The sequence below is a fragment of the Falco cherrug genome, chromosome W, assembly GCF_023634085.1.
Source record: "Falco cherrug isolate bFalChe1 chromosome W, bFalChe1.pri, whole genome shotgun sequence".
Classification (NCBI taxonomy): Eukaryota; Metazoa; Chordata; class Aves; order Falconiformes; family Falconidae; genus Falco; species Falco cherrug.
Window position 1 is genome coordinate 2,440,417 of NC_073719.1, and position 8,696 is coordinate 2,449,112.

Genomic DNA, 8,696 nt, shown 5'->3' on the forward strand with positions numbered 1-8,696 from the left:
AACTACTTCCCTTGTGGAAGAAATGTCAGAAGATGGCTTCAGTGATGAATTGAAGAGTTCTCATGTTGTTTCATCTCATGCAACAGAATCAAGTAACAACTTAGAAAGTAAAGGTGAATTTGGAGATATTAAACTTATGCTAGATGGAAAAGTACCCAAAACGGAAACTGTAATTTGAGTCTTGGTGTCCTTTCTGATCAAGATAACTGAAATGCAAACATGGAAGATACTTGGAGTACAGATGAAGAAGATTGCATAAATAATATCAAAGATACAAAGGTGCCTCTAGCAAAAGGAAAGAGAGAAAAAAAATGCCTCCTATGGAAATGGAAGAGAATGAAAATGGAAGTAGTAGAAATGCAGTGGGAGGTCCTGAATACTCCCTGAGATACAGCTTAAAAACAAGTCTTTTGGATGCCATTTCTAATATTATTCCTAAAATAAGACAGTTTCTACAAGTGATGAAAATGCACTTTTTGTAACAGAGAGGGAACTTGGAAAAAACTCTGGATTTAGTGATGATTTTCCCAGGGACTGCTTTATCGACAACAAAATAGGAGAAACAGAAATGGAAAGTCTTTTTGCAAATACTCAGCAATCATGTGGCATGCTGAAAAGGAATCTTGATGAAGAACTAGAACAAGATATGGGAAGATTTAAGGGTAAGGTAGGAATGCTGCAAATAATATTCCTGGCTTTGGAGAAAGAGAAGGTACAGCTGCAAAAAGAGGTAGTTCACCTGCTACTCTTTATTCTTTAATCTCGCTCCGGATCAATGGTCCTGTTCACTTTAGCAGTTCGTCACAAAGGGAAGATGCTTCCTACAAATTGAGTTTTGTTCTAATGGAAATAGGTGACTTGTGGATAAAGAGGGCAGTGGAGAGTTGTCTTTTTCCCCATTTTTGGAAAACGGAATGCATTATTGTTCCAGTTTAACAATAGGTGGCACTCGGTTCCAGTGCAAGTAGTTATCACTTATTTGCCATAAAAAGAAATCCATAGAATTATATCAGTTCTGATTCTGAATCAAAGAATGAAAATAGCTTCTGAACAGGGTCTTGACTAATTATTCATTTGCTGTGATATCTGCATGGTGTGTCTTCATTGCCTTTCGTGAAAATTCCTCTTTCCTGTTAAACCAGTTGTGTTTGTGGGTTTGGGATCTTTTTTTCTTTCCTCCCCTTGTTAAGGGAGCAGTAGCCCAGCACGGTTCCACTCAAATTTTTTTTTCTGGTGTTGTTGCAACTAACATTGTGCAGTCCTTCTAACTCTGTCCATCAGTAATGCTTTCACTTTTTTGTTGTTAATGTTTTAAGATACACTATTGTTTTCTTTCTAAGGGCTATATTTTTGTTATGTCTTTCATCATGAGTGAATTCAAAGTACTTTCAATGACATAATACACTTTGTAGTGTTAATTTTGTGAAAATGCTTCTCTATGAATTAAAAAAAAAGATTTCATTTTATATTATTTCAGAGGTAAACCCTGAATTAATCAATCTTGGATGTGGTGTTTCTGTCTTCTAGAAATACTAAGAAATACATGAAGCTTAACTTTGTTTTTATAGGTTGAGAAGAAAAAAGCAAACAAAGATGTTCAAGAGCCCAGGTGGTGGCAAAACAGGAATGTCTGGATAAATTAAATACACCACCGGCCAACATCACTAATTAGCAAATGAAATAGAAGATTACTCTAAGGAAGAATGACTATTTGAAAATGGAGAATGAAAACACTATAGAAGAAAAAGACAAAAATATTTTTTCATCTGGGGAGAGCTCAAAATTGATTGAAATGCCAATGAAATGGTAAGCTAAGGAAATAATCTCTAATTCTTATTTGTAGTACTATGTAAGTGTCTTAGGTTTTCTAATATTGTAGTAGTTGAAGTAGTTTCCTCAGTGGTGAAAGCCATAGTGAGTGGTCCACTGCTTCTCAAAAAGTGAAGAAATCTTCTCTTTAGAAAACACTAAGCTCACGATGGAGGTTCAAATTTATTGCCTGCTCTAAAAAAAGGGGAAAAAAAAAGAAAACAAAACCCACCCAAATTCCTGTGATTTCCATGTCAATACTGAGGCAAAATGCATCTTCAAAACCAGAAAGAAAAGCAGACTGGGAAAAGCAGTTATTTTTGTAGGAAATGGCCACCTAGAAAACTAAAGTAGGAAATCGCGGTTTGCTACTACTCCCTTTTCTAGGTGATTTTAGTGATCTCCATGCAGTTGGTGTTTTCCTTTTCATTAAGTTAATATGCCCTTTGTCAGGAGAGGGGAAAAGATGATATTACCAAACCAATCTCAAAAGTCTAAAGAAGGCACACATATTTTTATGTAAACCTCAGCAGTTTTTTCCTGTCTGTCCTTCAAAGGAATCTCTGCTCTAGATGCTACTGATAAAAATTGACCTGAGAGCTGGAGGCAAGTTTGGGTTTTTGTTGTGTTTTGGGTTTTTTGGCAAATCTGATGCATATGAAGATTCTTGTCATTTCGTGTGACCACACTACCTGGTGCTCTTTGTGTTGACAAACACTTCTTTTTTTGTTTAGAGTGCTTTGAACATGCTGGCCAAGATAACGATAAGGTCACGTGCACAAATTCTGATAAATTACATGAGTGTGTGCACAGGCATAGAAATATTTCATGTGTTTAAAAAGGGTGAGGAGAGACTTACAGAAAAGAAAAATTACTCTTTCACTGCAGGTATCTCAGGATTTTTTGCCCTGCTCCCTGCTCCACCTTTTCTCTTGCAGCTGTGTACCCTCCTGACTTCTTGCCCACCCTGAACTTACTTGTGTGGGTTGTAGCAAAGTGAGAAAGAGAAGTTGTTGACACTGTTCAGCACTAGCTAAAAATTTGGTGTGTTATCAACACTGTTTCGGTCAGAAATCTAACACACAGCACTGTGTGGGCTGCTGTGAAGAAAATAAACTGTATACCAGCCAGAACCAGGACACCAGAGAATCCAAAATTACAGTTCTTTGATTTGTAAGAGAAGGATTCTCAGTACTGAAGAGAGCTAAAACCCTGGTATTAAACAGGGAATGCACATAACTGTATAGCTACATGTCTGTAGCTGTAAGATTTCTGTCACTTTGCGTGAAGTTTAGAGAACAGTTATTTCAACTATTTGCTTAATATCTTGTGGAAAAAATAGCCTTCCAATAGACATAATGATACACAATAACTGTTTCAGCCTTCAACTACATCTAACAAAGTTGTTATACTAGATTTTAGTTTAATTCACTTCTGCGATTTAGTTTTCAAAGCAACTTTAGGTATTATTCATAATGCAATGTAAGCATTTCAGTACTGAAATATATTTATGTTTTCTAGACCTGCAGCAACAACTGGGAGTGAAAAGAACAAGGTACTGTAAAACTAGTTTCTTGATAAACAGTTTCTATCAGCTTTTAATCACATAGATGGGAGCAGTGTTTATGTAGTGATCAACCAGATGTAAAAATTGCTGCTGGCATGCAGCTTTATTGTATTTGAGACAAATCTGTGGGCTGTGAAGGAGACAACGAATCATTAATGCATTTGTAATGATCTGTAATACTAGACGGTGGAATTACAGAAAATATTGTATTTTTGTAGGTCAGCATACCAATGGAAGTAACTGATGACCCTGGTTTAACTCACTCATGTGACTCAACTTCAGAGGATGTCAAATTATGAACTTCAACCAACGAGGAGGCTATGTTGCTGTTGGAAGAGCTTAGTGTGGATCATACAGGTATGTTTTCAAGTCACTGTCTTCAGCTGTTACAAGTTCCCCTTAAAACATGATTTCTTTGTATGCACTCCTAAATATTTTAGTTTCATATTTTGATATAATATCTCTTTCTGATTAGAGATCCCCCTCAAAAGCTGTGAAACTGTCACCTAACCTGAGATGTTTGCCCGCATTACCAGCCAATGTGCCTTACTTTATCATTGGTTCTCTGTCTAGTCAGAGCTGGAGAAGCAGTTTCTTGCAAAGTACGGTTCAGCTCCTTCTAATGCGGTCATCAAAAGTCAGCAAGATCTTTTTCTTCTTTATATCCCCTTGTTGTGGTTTAACCCCAGCCACACCTAAACACCTAAGCACCACACAGCCACTCACTTGTTCCACCCCAGTGGGATGGGGGAGAGCATCGGAAAGGGAAAAGTGAGAAAACTCATGGGTCAGCATGAAGACAGTTTAATAGCAAAAGCAAAAGCCACGCACGCAAGCAAAGCAAAGCAAGGAATTCATTCAGCACGTCCCATGGGCAGGCGGGTGTTCAGCCATCTCCAGGACAGCAGGGCTCCATCACGTGTAGAAATACTTGGGAAGACAAAATGCCGTCACTCTGGATGTCCCTCCCTTCCATCTTCCTCCCCCAGCTTTATATGCTGAGCATGATGCCGCGTGGTATGGCATATCCCTTGGGTCAGCTGGGGTCAGCTGTCCCAGCTGTGTCCTGTCCCAGCTCCTTGCGTACCCCCAGCCTACTCACTGGTGGGGTGGAGTGAGAAGCAGAAAAGACCTTGGCTCTGTGTAAGCACTGCTCGGCCATAATGAAAACATCCCTGTGTTACCAATGCTGTTACAAATGCAAAACATGGCCCAGTACCAGCTACTGTGAAGAAAATTAACACTATCCCAGCCAAAACCAGCACACCCCTCAATAGCTAATGACAAAGAATACAGCAAAATAATGGCTTTGCTTAAAAATAATAAATAAATAAATAAATATAACAAATTTCAACTGTCATAAGATGCTTGCATATATGCATATAGCATTGTATAAACATAAGCATCAATTACTAGGTCTATCAAACTATGCTAAAATTTCATTAGGCAACCTTGGCTGAAGGCCAAACTCCCACCCAGTGCTGCCACTGCCCCTCCTTGACAAAACAGGGTGAAAAAGCTTGTGGATCAATGTAAAGGCAGGGCTGTCACTTCCCAGTGACTGTCACTGGCAAAACAGACTCCACCGATTAAAATACATTTGGATAGTGAGAAACAAAGACCCAAAATCTTAAAAGGACACGTCGGCACCCCCCCTTCTCAAGCTCTACTGCACTCCTTCACTGCCACCTCCCCAGCCCTCCCAAGGCAGCACGGGGAGGCTGCGGTCTGCAGTCGGGACGTAGAAGATTCTCTTTGCTGCTCCTTCCTTGTCCCTTTTCCCTGCTCCAGTGTGAGTCCTCCCCCAGGCTGCAGTCCTCCGGGGAAAATCTCCTCCAGCCTGGGCTCTCCATGGGTCACAGGTCCTTTGGGAAAGATCCGCCTGCTCTGGCATGGGGTCCTCCACAGCACTGCGCTGTGGATATCTGCTCCAGCATGGTTCTTTCCAGGGGCTGCAGGGAAATCTCTGCTCTGGCACCTGAAGCAGCACCTCTCCCTCCTCCTTCGCTGACCTGGATGTTCGTTGCAGGGCTGGTTTTCACATGCTTTTCCCCTTCTCTGCCCATGTGGTGGTTTCGCCCTTTCCTACATTTGTTTTTCCTGAGGTGCTGCCAGCATGGCTGAGAGGCTCAGCTGTGCCCTGGGGTGGGTCCATTGAAACCATCCATGTCCAGCACGGGGCGACCCCTGGATTCTTCTCACAGGGACCTTCCCACTACCGAAACCTGCCACCTGCACCTAATACAGCAAAGCATTGAACAGATTATACATTGGAAAGTATTTGTGCATACGTGCAGCTTTGTGTCTTTTCTGTCTCAAAATAGGTGTTGCTGTTTTGTTAAAAATGCAAAACATACTTCTTGAATATGAACAGAGAATAGAACGTGGGAAAAATCGGTATACAGCTCTCTCGAGAGAAGTAAAGAAATTGGAAGACGAAAAGGAGGAGTCACAGTTAAGAGCAGAGGAGACTCAAGATTTGAAATCCATATTGGCTCACCAAGCAGCAGAATGAAAAAGTGATATCCAAAGCCTTAAGTATGTAAATTGTGGTCTGATAATGTATTATCTTGTCAGTGTTTATGTTCCAAAAGATGCTGATGGTGCAGGCAACAGGATGAGAATTTCCAGTTTTTTGGGTTTGGGTTTTTTGAATCCCATGGGCAAGTAATGCTATGAAGTACATAATGTCAGAGGGGAAAAATGTCCAGATATCAGCTCCATGTAAAATCTTCTGGATGTTGTTTTAACTTTGTTTTCTAGCAAGAGAAGAGAACAAGAGAGTGTGTATGGGGAAATCAGATTTCTAAGAGAGATTTGAGATACGGGTGTTTGTTTTCATTTTGTCCTTGCAGCTTCTGTTGGCCTATAATACTAGGGTTTCTGGTAACTCCACCCAGTGCAACTCAAAACAGAGCTTAGAGCATTTGTTTGCTTACCTGTTTGTTTAGTTGAAAGGTCAAATTTGGGATTGCCCCTTTCCCCATACTCCTGAGCTAGACCTGGATGTGTGAGGTTTCTCATCACTGTTCACATTACTTCAAACAAGGGTGGTCAGCAGGCACCATAGGAAATTCAGCAAGGACAACTGCAAAGCCCTGGCCTGGGAGGGGAGGTCTCCTTGTGGTGATACACGGTGGGATGGCATGGCTGGGGAGCTGGCTAAGCAGGGCCAGGCGGCCTTGGCAGAGAGCAAGCTCAGCAGGAGCCAATGTGAGCTGGCAGTTGGGGTGGCCAGCAGCAGTCTGGGCTGTATGAAGGGCAGCAGTGCAAGGGTAATAGGGGCAGTGATTATCCACCCCTCCTCAGGGCTTGCTGAACTGTGTCTTGAGCCCAGGGTCCAGTTTTTGGCCTCCCAGTCCAAGAGATCTTACCCAGTCTGTGTGAGGTCGGCAGGGAGATGCCAGGCTGGTCCGGGTGCAGGAGCACCAGCCCTGTGAGGGGAGGCTGTGGGAGCTGGACCTGGGGGAGTTGTGCCTCCCAGTACGGGGAAGAGGATTACGAGGAAGACAAAGCCAGTCCCAGCTTGGCCTGGATTTGACTTCAGTAGTTGTTCAAAATCCTCAAATATCTATCAATTACAAAGAAGTAATATTTTCATTCTAAATGAATTCTCCAAGCAGTGTTAAATTTATACTTACAAAAGTTACACTTTTAATGAAATTACACTAGAAATTTTATGTAAAGCTTTTTCCTTGCAATATACACCATTCAAATACAAATGTTTCTGTCAGTCTTTCAAGTAATTTTAGTGGTTGTAGATTCTTGTTTTCCAGAATTTCTAAAGCAGGCTTTCAATTGGCAGTTCTTTCCTTATGTTGATACTTGATTTTTTTTTTCTTGTTCACCGTTGCAAGTACATTGGAAAAAATAGTCAAAATAATGATCAAACACAAAACTGCTTTCTTTTTTGGGTACCATGCGCACACCATGGACCATTTTTTACCATGTCAGTGCTTATTGCCGATTGTTTCAGTTAGTAAAGAAGCTGACCTTCCATAAGGCTTTCATTATAAATCAGCTTCAAAATGAAATTGCTGTAGTTTCTCCCAGAGGTAGATCCACTGAGGTTTAAAACTCTTTTTAATCGTATTAAGCTTAAACCCCATGCATTTCTGAATCTGGTTTTGAACACTGACATCCTTCTTGAGTAAATAGAAACTGCTTGTTCTTTCTGTGGTCAGCAGTTGGTTTAGACTTACAGAAGGCTTGCTAAAAAATTGTTGGGTCTGCCATAGATAAGTGGCATGCTGATTCATCAGTATTACTTCTAGTCACTGAATCTGTAATATGTAGGCAATGCTTTAGTATACTAAGAAAATGTATATTAACTATAGTAAAAGTTTATGATGCTTTGATCTGATGAGACAATGAACTCCTTTTTCAACAAAACGGCTGTAATATGAAGATGATTTATTTTTTTATTATAGAAGTGTACACACTAGTGTGTATTTCCCTATGTAAACTTACAAATAACTGATAAATTGCTCAATGGTTTATTTCCGTATCTTGTACAACTGATACCACGGACAATGGAATGAAGTTAGAATTCTTTAAAAAGTTGAAAAGTACAGTAAAAATATGAACTCTGAAAACATTTAAATTTTTTTATGGTTTGAGTTGTCTCTGCAAGTTCATCATGTGGAATATCTACTTTTATATCAGTGCTTTTGTTTCTCAAATACTCTGTTAAATCCCAGATGTTCTTTGAAACAACAAGAAGAAAAGAGGCTCAGAGTGGAAGTCCTGTGTTGGGGCTCTTGCTGTATTGAATGATTATACTGAACTCTGAAGCAAGTGGAAAAATACTGAAGAAATAAGACGAGGTTACGGCCAGAACAGTGGGATGAAGAAAAAGGAGCAAATTGCAGATGTTTGCACAAAACCAAGGCCAACGGGACGTGATAAGAGGAGCTGGGAAACCGCAGAAAGGAGCCTACATGCCAGAACAAGCAGAAACAGAAATCTTCCCAGTAAACAATTGTTAACCAATCATATTATTATACGCTTGTAAAATAGCCAATCACATTATTGCACGCTTATAGAATGCCTTATAAAAGTCTACCTGGTTTGTACAATAAACGGATCAGATCTTGAACTCTGTGAGTATTTGAATCTGACTCCCGCTCGCCCGAAATGCCCGCAGCAGTCCTGTGTGAGAAAATGAGAGAAAAACTCCGAAGGAAAGAAGATCAATATTGTAAAGAGATGGAGGAGAAACAGAAACTTGAGTTATACTCAAGGACTTTAGAAATGGAGATAAGAATGCTGAGAAAGCTCTTGAAACAGGTATATTAAATAATGAATTAAACACTGTCTT

At 40.3% G+C, this 8,696-nt stretch overlaps 1 long non-coding RNA gene across 1 annotated transcript; it reads left to right on the forward strand.

The window, feature by feature from the left end:
• The first annotated feature begins 3,328 nt into the window (after positions 1–3,328).
• On the forward strand, positions 3,329–8,127 carry LOC129734537 (uncharacterized). Its single transcript, XR_008730107.1, has 4 exons — positions 3,329–3,364; positions 3,595–3,733; positions 5,701–5,914; positions 8,077–8,127. It is a non-coding gene; the product is annotated as an uncharacterized LOC129734537 (long non-coding RNA).
• The last annotated feature ends 569 nt before the right edge of the window (positions 8,128–8,696 follow it).